General features: G+C 42.6%; 1 protein-coding gene and 1 non-coding gene across 2 annotated transcripts in view; both read left to right on the forward strand.

The window, feature by feature from the left end:
- ATP11C (ATPase phospholipid transporting 11C) overlaps positions 1 to 12,957 on the forward strand; it is a 252,395-nt gene that overhangs the window by 20,615 nt on the left and 218,823 nt on the right. The gene's annotated exons all lie outside the window — the stretch shown is intronic.
- LOC114227661 (small nucleolar RNA SNORA22) lies at positions 7,127 to 7,259 on the forward strand. Its single transcript, XR_003613736.2, has one exon. It is a non-coding gene; the product is annotated as a small nucleolar RNA SNORA22 (small nucleolar RNA).

Raw genomic sequence — 12,957 nt, forward strand, 5'->3', positions numbered from 1 at the left:
TTTTCTTTTTTTTTTTTTTTAACTTGGCATTACTCTTCAGGTCTCTTTATCCCTTGATTGGTCATTTGACTGTACTCTGCCCCAAACTTCAGTTTCCTCTTTAATAGTAATGTTTGTGAACTAAATTATCTATACTTTGAATGGAAACAATGACAAGTTTTAGGAAGTGCTGTTCGTGCTACTTATGGGCTTTTAATAGTGGTTGTGCTTTTTGGTTTTACTCTGACCTGAATGATGGGGGATCAAACGTAGACCCATGCCTTTGTTAGTATGCTCTAGAGTTAAATCCAACTCTGGTTATATTAACCTCTTAGCTAAAAGCTCCAATGGTAGAGAGCATTTTTTTTGTGATGATACAATATGATGGTCAGGTTTCCTGGGGAGCACCACCACTGTCTTTGTCAGTAGCCACATGACATTATTTCTCAAAGACACTTATCTATATTTATGCACACAGCTGCACACTGGTAGACAAGAGAAGCAGCTCTTGGATTGTCTGAGTGACAGCTGCTAGGAGATAGTAGGAGGCAGTAAGTAGACAACTCATATGTATATATTTGAGGACCAATGGTATTCTGGAGCAGAATTGGGTGCTTGCTATGTTTTATTATAGGCAGTGACTCAACCAAAGGATAATGGCCATAGGAAATAAGTAGTTTCATGAAATGAAATTCTGTAAATCTATTTTAAGAAAAAAAGAGAGAAAGAACTCATTGACATGAACAGCAATGTGGTGATTGCTGGGCAGGGGAGGTGGAGGTAGAAGAGGGTATAGGGGGGATAAATGGTGATAGGAAAAAAGATTTTAAAAGAAAAGTTGCACTGGCTGGTGGCTCAGCTGTTTGGAGGATCATCCCGTAAACCCAAAAGTTTGTGGGTTGCTTTCTTGGTCAGGTCACCTACCTAGGTTGCAGGTTTGTGAATGGGTTCAATCCCTGGTAAGGACATGTACGGGAGGCAACCAATGGATGTTTCTCTCTCGCATCCATGTTTTCCTCTCTCTCTCTTCCCCTTCTTTTCTCTCTGAAGGTCAAACATATCCTCAGGTGAGAATGTAAAAAAAAAGTCATAATTTTTGTTAATTTAGGTTAGATCTTGATGAAAAGTATCAGTAGAATATATATTGCTGTTTTGAAATGTAAAGCAGTGCTATTAAAATATTCTTATGCAAATTTAGACATATAAAAGATACTAATGAAGGCAATGTAATCAAAATAAAACTGTATCAGAAGACATATTAATGGATTTATAGAATCCATGTTTGGAATTAATAATTTAAGTAGTCATGAGATTCCTGTTGTATCAACAAATTCTTCTTTAGATCCTAATATAAACCCAGCATTGTGAAAGTGTTTTGAGGTATGGAACTGGAAACTTCTCTGTTATGGTGCTTCCACTAATCAGAAGTATAGCCTTAGGAAAATCCCTTTCTTTTTAAAATGTGATATTAAGTGCATATAGAAGTATATGTGTAAATATATGCTTAATGATAAAATGCATACCCTTGCACCTAACTTGAGAATTAAACCATTACCAATATAATTCTCTCTACCTATGTACTACTTCCTATCTCATCCCCCCATCTCCCCCCACCCTGTAACCATTAATCTTATTTCTGTGAGTCATTCTATTGCTTTAAAAAATAATCCTACCTAATAAAACAGTAATATGCAAATTGACTGCACCTTTGCTACACCCAAGCCACACCACCAGCAAAAGCCACGCCCACCAACCAATCAGGGCAAATATGCAAATTACCCAACAAAGATGGCGGTTAATTTGAATACACTGAGGGAGGGAGGAGTGAAGACTGAAGATAACTTAGAAGGAAGAGGGAGGAAAAGCGGAAAGCAAGGTGGTTGCCAGAGGGAAAGCCCGGGCAGGGTGGGGCGGGATGGAGTGGGGCGGGGCAGGGTGGGCGGCAGCAACGCTGCCTGAGGTACTCCGGTCTGGCACCGGGGCGGGGGGTGCGGCCTGAGGTCCCACAGCCTGGCACTGGGTCAGGGTCACGGCCTGAGGTCCCCCGTCAAGGCCCGCTGGTTGGGAGGCATGGCCTTAGGTCTCCCGTCAAGCCCCACTAGGCGGGGTCGCAGTCTCAGGTCCCCTGCCTGGGCCCGGAGCCATACAGCCTCAGGTCCCTGCTGATCACTCGTTACGGGAACTCCACCTCCGCTGTGGGCGCAGCCATCTTGTGATGGTGTGAGGGTTAATCTGCATATTACCTCTTTATTATATAGGATTATATCCCTAAGATTCTTGATAAGGTTTATGCAGCTTATAAACCTTATCCTACCTAATAATAGACAAATATGCAAATTGACCGTACCTTCGCTATGCCCACGATTGACCAGGAGGCGCGGGGGGGCGGGACTCGGGGTGGCCGATTGGGCCGGCGGGACGCTGAGCTCGCGTAGCCAGCGGCGGCTCAAGCTCAGCGTCTGCGTCATGGCTGTGCTGCGGCACAGAAGGGGCCTCTGGGGCAGCGAGCTCACGTCCCACCAGCGACCATCAAAAGCAGGGGAGCTGGGTGCCTGTCTGCTCAGGCACCAGGCCTTTCAGAAGCCTCCAGCAGGGCGGAGGCTTCTGAAAGGCCTGGTGCACCAGCGGACAGGCACCCAGCTCCCCTGCGATCAAAAACGAAAGCATGGGAGCTGGGTGCCTGTCCACTCAGGCACCAGGCCTTTCAGAAGCCTCTGCCGCGCTGGAGGCTTCTGAAAGGCCTGGTGCACCAGCGATCAAAAGCAAAAGCGTGGGAGCTGGGTGCCAGTCCACTCAGGCTGCAGGCCTTTCAGAAGTCTTCGCCACTCCGGAGGCTTCTGCAAGGCCTGGTGCACCAGCGGACAGATACCCAGCTCCCCTGCGATCGAAGCAAAAGCGTGGGAGCTGGGTGCCTGTCCGCTCAGGCACCAGGCCTTTCAGAAGCCTTCGCCATGCTGGAGGCTTCTGAATGGCCTGGTGCACCAGCGGACAGGAACCCAGCTCCCCCGTGATCGAAAGCGAAAGCATGTAGGGGACCCTACACATGCATGATTCAATCATGCACTGGGCCTCTAGTAATATTATAATGAATATAATTTATTCATTGTCACTGCTGACTAATATTTCACTTTGGGAATATACCAGAGCTTATTCTGTTGGTGGATCTTTAAGTTATTTGCAGGTTTGTTTGTTTTCTATTATGACCAGAAAATGTGTCTTTTGGTGTATATTTATAAAAGGGTGTTCCTCCCCCGCCGCCCCCCGCGTGTGTGTGTGTGTGTGTGTGTGTGTAGGTACAAACATTTACACTCAGGAAGACAGACACATGTAATGATAGATATTGAAAAGTACAAGAGGAGGTGGAATTGTTCCCCAAAAGTGGTTTTACCAGTATACACTTACACTAGCATTGTATGAGTTCCCATTGCTTTGTATTTTTTTAACACTTGGTATTGTCTGACCTTCTTATTGCCAATTCTGTGATTAATGATGAAGTTAAATACCTTTGCATGTTTTGGAACCACTTATGTTTCCCCTCTGAAGTACTAGTTCATGTCTTTATTTTCTATTCAGTATATTATATTAATCCTTTATTGGTTATATTTGTTGCAAATACCTTTTCAGTCTGTGGCTCGTCCTTTTACCTTTTTGGTGTCTTTTGATAAACAAGTTCTTAACTTTAATGTAGTTAATTTTTTAGTCTTTTTCTTTGTGGTTAGTTCTTTTATGTGTCTTGTTTAAGCAATCCTTCCCTATGCCACAGTTGGAAAGCTAGTCTCCTTTGTTGTTTTTCTAAAAGTTTTAAAGTTTGGAAAATTATTTTTTGAGCTTCGTTTTTCAGGTCTATGAAATGCAGGGGTTAATAGGTGTTTTCTAACAATCATTTACTGTTTGACATTGTGACCTGAAAGTGCACTGAAAGTATATGTGTATATTTTCAGAGATTACAGTGTTTAGTAATGTCCCCCACTATGAAGTTTCAGATTCACTCCTACTTTACTTCTCTTTCTCTCATTTCCCCAGCCTCTTCCTTCCTGTTTTTATTTTATTTTATTTATTTATTTTTTTAGAAAAGTAATCGGTTGAATTCTGCAACTTATATTTTCTGTGTTGAAGCAGAATTTTAAAATTGAAATTTGGATTGAGATCATTGTAGGTATGCATGCAGTTGTAAGAAATAATAGAGATTCCCATGTACCCTTTACCCAGTTTCTCCCAATTGTAACATCTTGCAAAACTGTGGTATAATGTCACAACCAGGGTATAGATATTGATAACATCCACTGATCTTATTCATAGATCTTCTGTTATACTAGTACTCATTTGTGTCTGTGTGTATGTGTTTAGTTCTGTGCAGTTTTATTTCATGTGTAGGTTTGTATATCCACAAGATACAAAAAGAAACAGCAATTTTTAAAAGTCTGTGTCACTGAGTACCCTGTGTTCCAGAGTGTCCAGTTTGGCTGGTGCCCACACAGTTCAAGGGCTACCTCAGATTACATAATCCAGAAGTAAATTGATGAGCTGAAATCTTGACCTAAGAGATAATAGGAACTTTGGTCATTGGGTCTGAGGTTATGGGAGGTAAGTTGGCATGCACACAAACTATAATCATTTATTTGGAATTGTATATGCCCGTATGAACCTACATTTGAGACATCTTGGTAAAAGCTGTTTTTGGTCCATAACACCAATAGGAATCATTCAAATTCCACCTGGTTATTAGCAACTAAAAACTAGTAGTGGAAAGGAGGAATGATAATCCTAAGAAAACAAGTAAAGACATGACAGAATGGGCATTGATGTATATAGCTCCATAAATAGAAACTTACATTATCCTCAGGTTGGTTGTCAAGGACATTTGAAGGCTGCATTTATGGAGAGCTATGTGTGTTTTAACTCATGTCTGCCTCAAAATATTTAAAAACACTCAGCATCTTCGTTGCAGTTTATTTATTCACTGCTTTATTGCCTTCTTATGACAGGCCAAGCACTATGCTAAGCAATGTGGACCGAGTGGTGAATTAAAATAGAAGTGGTTTGTGTCCTATAGAGCTTGTAATCTAATTTACAATGAAAAATAAGCAACAAATTTATAATTACTCATTTTCATAAGTTAAAAATAAAAAGAAACAGATAATAGAAATAGGGTTTGTTTTTGATAGGGTGTCCAACAAGTTCCATGTGAGGAAATGACACTTAAGTAACTGAAGGAATGAGGGACTACTTCTGCAAAAGGGGTTGGGAGTAGATATTGGAACCAAATTGTTTAAAGTCCCTGAGTTTGACAAGAGCCAGACACACTGGGAAACTGAAAGGAGGGCAATGTGTCTGAAGGGCACATTCATTGGAGGAAGGGGAGGGAAGTTGGCAGTGAAAGAGGTATAGGATTTTGGGGCACTGTCTTGCGAGCAATTTGGATCTCTTAATCTGAACTTCTTAAAGCCATGACGGTGATTATGAGATGTGGAAGGGTGGTGATCATGAAGTTGCCCACTTAATCAATTCACAAAATTTTTTTGGATATCCTACCATGTTTCAGGCACTATTCTACTTGCTAGGGATGCACTGGTGAGCAAAACAGAGAAAAATATCTGTCCCCATGGACCTTACATTTTATTTTTTATTTTATTATTATTTTTTTATTGAGTTTAGTGAGTAAGGGAGAGGGAGAGAGAGATAGAAACATCCGTGATAAGAGAAAATCATTGATTGGCTGCCTCCTGCACACCCCATACTTGGGATTGAGCCCGAAACCTGGGCATATGCCCCAACTGGGAATCAAACCATGACCTCCTGGCTCATAGGTCGATGCTCAACCACTGAGCCACGCCAGCCGGGTGGATCTTATATTTTAATACGAGAGGATGTTGTTTGGGTAAATGGTAAACTGATGTTACAAAGAGTTCCAAAATACAGTGGCCAGTAAAAGGTAAATTTTTGTTTCTGTGGTATGTACTAACCTAGGGCAAGGAGCCAGTCTCCATTCCATGAGGTCATTCAGGATCTCAGGCTAGTGAGACAGTTCTGCCTTCCTCAGCATTTGGTTTTCAAGTTCCAGACAGCTACAAGGAAAAAGTGTTCCAGGGCAAGCTTCTTTAGGAAAATGATCAGAAATTTTCACATATCAGTATTACACACATCAGTGTTACACACATACCTCTGGAGAAATGTTAGTCATGTGGTCCTCCTTAGCCACAAGGGAGACAGGGAAATGTAGTCTTTAGCTGAAAAGCCAGTTGCTCAGGAAGAAAGGAAGACCAGGTTTGGATAGACAACCAGTAGACAGACAGCAAAATAATTAATTGTAATATCGTGTATGCTAGTGATGAGTAATAAAGGGAAAATAAAGCAGGGAAGGAGGCTACGAAGTATCAGGTGGTGGAGGTTTCAGTTTTTCATAGGGTGAGAAAGGAAGGTATCTCTGGATAGGAGCCATGTGAATAAAGACCTGAATGAAGTCTGTGAACAAGAAATGCCCTTCTGAGTTGTTATGAGGTCTGCCCTAGCACAGTGTTGGTTTTAACATGCTTGAATCTTGGACCTTACCTGAAAATATTTAGATCAGGAGTGGGGAATGTCTGGCCTGCAGGCCTAGTAAGGCCCACAAAATCATTTGGTCTGGCCCTGCCAAGGCATTAGGGGTGAGTTAATTAAATGTTTGACCAAATATAGCAGGCTAATTTTTAAGTTGACAATTTTGTATGGCCCGCAAATGATGTTATAAATATCCAAATGGCCCTTGTCAGAAAAAAGGTTCCTCACCCCTGATTTAAATAGTGGAAAGGCACCATTCATTATGCTACTGCACACTCTGCTCCTACTTTATGGAATCTTCTCCCTGAAGACTCCTTTTCTATTCCTTCTTCAGAACTAAGCTCAAGCATCACTTCCTTAGGAAGACTTCCCTGGACCCCTGCTGAGGTGAGATCACCCAGTCTCACAGGGTATCATAGCACCTTGTTCTTCTCTTACTTAGTTCTTTCTATAATTTTAATTAATAATGAATTTTGGAACTAAGTATTAGCTGCCTTCCCTTCTAGAGCAAGATTTAAGGGCATGTGTGCTTTTACTTATTCACTGCTGTCTATACTCAGAGCCAGTGTCTAGTATGGTCCTGGGCATTGCTCAAAAATATATGTTGCTATTGCACAGTGAACACCCAAGTGTGCTTTATAGTTCCCTTGGCTTTGACTTTGTGCTAGAGCCATGTCTGTACTTTTCCTTCGCATTGAAAGGACTGTCTATCCTATAAATGTATTCCGAAAGTAAGCACATTATTTAAAAACTAGCGTTCCCGTTGCAGGAAAAATCCTGCAATAGGATTTCCTGCTGCACTCTACCCTGCCTCCGCTCCTCCCTTGTCGCCCGCCCCGCCTTCTCCGCCAGCCTGCCTGCTTTTCCCTTCGCCCCCGGCCCTGACTTCGCTCCTCCCTTCTCCTCCCCCCCCCCGCTTGCTTGCTTCTTCGAAGCTTTACTCCCTTCTGCAGCTCTTGGCTTCTTTCGAGGCTGTCTTGATATGCAAATAGCCGCCATCTTTGTTGGGGTAATTTGCATACTCGTCCTGATTGGCTGGTGGGCGTGGCTTGGGTGGTGGGCGTGGCTTGGGTGTAGCGAAGGTGTGGTCAATTTGCATATTTGTCTATTATTAGATAGGATATTTATTGTTAAAGAAAAAGAGCAGGAAATTCCCAAATCATGTAAATTTGGGTTTGGTAGGTTTTCTTTTGTTTGTTTGTTTGTTTGTTTGTTTTTATTTTATTGTTTAAAGTATTATATATAGTAGTACATATATATCCTTTTTTTCCCCCATTGACCTTCCCCCAGCCTCCCCTACCTCCTGTCGCATGCTTAAAATGTTTAGAAAAGACAACATAAAGACAATTATCTGAAATACCTGGGAGCTATTAGAAATGCATTTTTCAGGCCTCTGATACAGACCTACTGCATCAGCAACTCTGGGGAGGGGCCTGGCAGTCTGTTTTGTAACAAACCCTCCAGGTATCCTATCTAATAAAAGAGAAATATGTAAATTAACCACCACTCAGCTACACACAAGCCACGCCCACCAGCCAATCAGGAGTGAGTATGCAAATTAACCCAACCAAGATGGCTGCGAACAGGAAGCTTGGGTTTCCTCAGCGGTGGAGGAAGCCAAGCTTTCTGCACACACTGGCTGGCCAAGGCCTGCACTCAAGGCTACAAAGTTTCAATTATAGAAGATAAATAAATCCCAGATACCAGGGCCTCCGCTTGGGTCACTGGGGGGCATGGCCGGCCTGAAAACCACCACAGGCCCCTCGCCCAGGTCGCCCCACACCCCAAGGGAACCCCCACCCTGATCCGGGACACCCTTCAGGGCAAACCAGCCGGCCCCCACCGGTGCACCAGGCCTCTATCCTATCTAATAAAAGAGTAATATGCAAATTGACCATCACTCCAACACACAATATGGCTGCCCCCATGTGGACACAAGATGGCCAGTAGGGGAGGGCAGTTGGGAGGGACCAGGCCTACAAGGGAGGGCAGTTGTGGGCAATCAGGCCAGTAGGGGAGGGCAGTTAGGGTTGACCAGGCTGGCAGAGGAGGGAAGTTGGGGGCGTCCAGACCTACAGGGAAGGGCAATTGGGAGGGACCCAGGCCTGCGGGGGAGAGCAGTTGGGGGGGACTAGGCCTGCAGGGGAGGGCAGTTAGTGGTGACCAGGCCTGCAGGGGAGGGCAGTTAGGGGCAAACAGGCTGCCAGGGGAGCAGTTAGGCATCAATCAGGCTGGCAGGGGAGTGGTTAGGGAGTGATCAGGCTGGCAGGCAGAAGCTGTTAGGGGCAATCAAGAAGACAGGCAGGTGAGCAGTTGGGGGCCAGCAGTCCTGGATTGTGAGAGGGATGTCCGAATGCCCGTTTAGGCGTTCCGCACCACTGGGATCGGGCCTAAACGGGCAGTCGGACATCCCTCGAGGGGTCCTAGATTGGAGAGGGTACAGGCTGGGCTGAGGGACACACACCCCCGTGCACGGATTTCGTGCACCGGGCCTCTAGTGTTCTATAAAAATATTGACTGAAGGTTGACCCAGTTTAAACCTTTCGAAATCAAGTACATTGTTTCTGACCAACAGTTGGTAATAAACTACTTTTCAGTCTCCCACTCCACCCCCTTTTTATCATTTGACGTCATCAGATGTCAACTGAAATGTAAACAAGGTCTACTTGATTAGTCAACCCAGAACTGGACTTTTAAAATTACATAGTACTTTTTTAACCTTTACCCCTCTAAATCTAACTTTTATCTTCTGCCATCCAAATCCAGGAAATTATTGTAAAACTGATAATGCCCATGATTCCAGTGGTGCAGCATTTTGTTTTTAAATTTTTAAAATTATTTTTATACAGGGTCAAAACTATTTTTTGCTAAAGCTTAGGTTGTTGTAGTTTCCAGATTTCTATCTAAAGCATTTTGAAGCATTACCAAGGTTTAGTTGCACATATTCTTCTCTATGTTTAGATTCCAGGGCTGTGCTACACCATCAATATGTTTTTGCTGATGGATTGACTGCATTGTTAAAGGTCACTCATCCCCAATTTTGCCATTGATTTTAAATTTGCTCCATGTTTGATTCAAGGGACTATTTTGACAAAACCATTCCCTCCCAGTGACTATTAGGTGGTCCATAGGAAATTAATAGCAGGTTTCTTGCTCACAGAACAGGTGGCCAAGCCTCTTTGAGTCTCTTTCTGATACTTGGTTTGAATGGAGAAGGGAGATATCCAAAAAACAATTTCTAAAAGGAAGGGGAGGGGAGAGAGAGAGAAAGAGGAGAGAGAGAGAGAGAGAGAGAGAGAGAGAGAGAGAGAGAGAGAGAGAATATCATCCACGTGAGAGCAAAACATACATTGGCTGCCTCCTGCACACCTCTTACATGCCCCCTACTGGGGATCGAGCCTGCAACCTGGGCATGTGCCTCAACTAGGAATGGAACCAACAACCTTTCAGTGTATAAGACGATGCCTAAACAACTGAAACATATAGGCCAGGGGCTAAGAAAGAAATTTTAAATGCTTTAAAACTCTTTTTATTTCAGAGTACTCTTATTGTTGACAGTATTACAGATGTCCCCCATTTTTACCCTTTTGCCTTGCTCCACGTGCACCCGTCCTACCCCAGGCCTTCCCCACAAAAATGTGCAAAGATAGCACAGAGAGTTTTCATATACCCCACACACAGTTTCCCATATTATTAACATCTTGCACTCGTAATGTACATTTGTCGGAATCAGTGAATCAATATTGATATAGTATATGATTAAAGTCCACAGTTTATTCTGATTTCCTCAGTTTTCCAATTATGTAATTTCTGTGTTTCAGAATCCTATTCAAGATACCTTATTATCTCCTTAGACTCCTCTTGGCTGTGACAGTTCCTTTTTTTTTAAAAAAAAATACATGTTTGTTGATTGCAGAATGGAAGGGAGAGGGAGAGAGAGAAACATTAATAATGAGAGAAAATCATTGATCCTGCACGTCCCACACTTGGGGATAGAGCCTGTAACCTGGGCTTATTCTCTGATCAGGAATCAAACTGTGACCTTTTGGTTCGTAGGTTGATACTCAACCACTGAGCTACGCCAGCTGGGCAGTTACTCAGACTTTCTTTGGTTTAGATGATGTTGACAGCATTGAGAAATATTGGTCAGGTATTTTATAGAATGTCACTCAATTGGGACTTGTTTACTTTTGAGGCTATTGAGTTTTGGGAGGAAGACCAGAGAAGTGAATTACCATTTTCACCATACCGTATCAAGAGTGTGTATTGTCAATATGATGTAATCATCGTTGGTATTGATCTTAATCATCTGTCTATGCTAGTGTTTACCAGATTCCTCCACTGTAAAGTTACTGTTTTTCCTCCTTTCCATACTGTGCTCTTTGGAAACAAGTCATTAAGTATAGCCCAAGAGATTGTTGTTGTTTTCAATGTATTTTTTATTGCTTTCAGAGAGGAAGGGAGAGGGATAGAGAGATAGAAACATCAATGATGAGAGTCATTGATTGGCTGCCTCCTGCAAGCCCCCTACCAGGGACCTAGCCCACAACCCAAGCATGTGCCCTTGACCAGAATCAAACCTGGGACCCTTCAGTCCACAGGCCAATGCTCTGTCCACTGAGTCAAACCAGCTAGGGCGAGATTGTTTTTTAAATATGAAATTCCATATAACATCTTTCTTGCTGAGTTGAGACCTTCTCCATTATTATCTACCTAATAAAAGAGTAACATGCTAATTGACCATACCTTCGTGACACCCACCAGCCAATCAGGAGTGAGTATGCAAATCAACCCAACAAAGATGGCGGGTTAATTTGCATATGCAGGCGCCGCGCGGCCGGGGGCAGGCGTTCCACACCACCGCAGCCGCTCTGGGCCTCTGGGCAGCATGGGAAGGCAGAAAGGCATCTCCGGGCCAGAGCGGAAAGGTGGCTCCAGGCCGGAGTGGAAAGGTGGCTCTGGGCCGGAGCGGAAAGGCTGTTCCACCTGGAGCGAAGGCGGTGCCAGAAGCCAGGGGAAGGAAGGCCCATTCTTGTACAAATCTTCGTGCATCGGGCCTCTAGTTATTATTATTTTTGGTATCTCCTTTTAAGTTTTATTTTAATTAGGAGACAGGTATATGAAGGTGACATGCTTAAAATGGCAAGAATTCACTTGCTAAAATGGTTGTTAATAAGTTTGTGCCTCTCTGCTATGCTTCTTTTGCCAGAATAAATGCAGCCCTAAAGATTTGCTTGTCTTCTTAACTCCTTAATATCTCATAGCAGTGACTGAGCTTTTGATCTGAAGGGATAATGACAATTCTGCATGTACTTTTTGCAGGTTCTGATATTTTAAGAACTGAGAGCTTTGAAAAAGAACATTGCTTTACTTCACATAAACTCAAGGCTTCTTCAAACCGAATAATATACAGCATGTATCATAAAGAAGGTTTATTCGTAGAATTCACTGGATTCAAAGATAGCAAAGGATGAGGGAGTAAAAATTAAAGCAAATAATAGTGCTTGCTTCAAGACTGATGACTAGGCTCAGCACCATGGGGCCATTGTCTCCAGCAGTTCCACTCTTTATCCACCCCATCCTTAATTCATGACCTTGGGACCCAACAAAACTTAAAGCACTTCTCAGAAAGATTGTTCCAGAAGTAAAGGCTCACAGAATTTAAATAATTACCTATTTAACTACAGATGACTACTGTTAAATAATTTAAATCACACTCTTCAAATGTTATTGCAGCTCTCTTATTCATCATTTACCAGTTAGACTTTCTCACCTTCTGTTTTCACTTATTTTATATTTAGAAGTAATAGTGAAAAGTATTTCCCTGAATGAGACACTTTCTATCCTCCTATCTTTCATATAAGTACAAAAGATTGCATAGATATTATGGATCAAACAACCTTCTGCTTATTTACATTCCCTCAAATGCTAGTCACAGTAACAGATGAAGATCAGAAAGTACTAGCAAGGAAGTCAGTACATCTTGTGTTAAAATTTGTTAGGGAGTTTCAATATCAAGACATGAATTTGTCATGCAGCAGATGAGCCTAGAGGATGAATTTTATTAATTCTCCACAGCAGCAAGATCTTATAATCAGATGGTGTTGCTTGAGGCTTTCTCTTGCTTTGGAGTTGGATAATGTAAATTGTGTAACTTCTAATATATTTCCATTCTGTCATGTATCAAGGAACACCTGTGCAGATAGAGAGATTTTCTGTTGTGCTGTGTATGACATGCTCAAGTGGTAGGGTTTAAAATTAGGTGTGAATAGATTTAACTGAATTTTGCTTCCTAATGACAGGCATACCTACCAGATTTGGTGACACTGCAAACATGGAAGGAACAGAAACGTCTGGGTTTTATTGCTGGCTTTGCCACTAGTTGTGTACTTTTTTTCATGTAACTTTTCTCAGTGGTTCTCAGATTTTCATCTGTACAGT

Source organism: Eptesicus fuscus, chromosome 1, assembly GCF_027574615.1.
Source record: "Eptesicus fuscus isolate TK198812 chromosome 1, DD_ASM_mEF_20220401, whole genome shotgun sequence".
In the NCBI taxonomy this organism is placed as follows: Eukaryota; Metazoa; Chordata; class Mammalia; order Chiroptera; family Vespertilionidae; genus Eptesicus; species Eptesicus fuscus.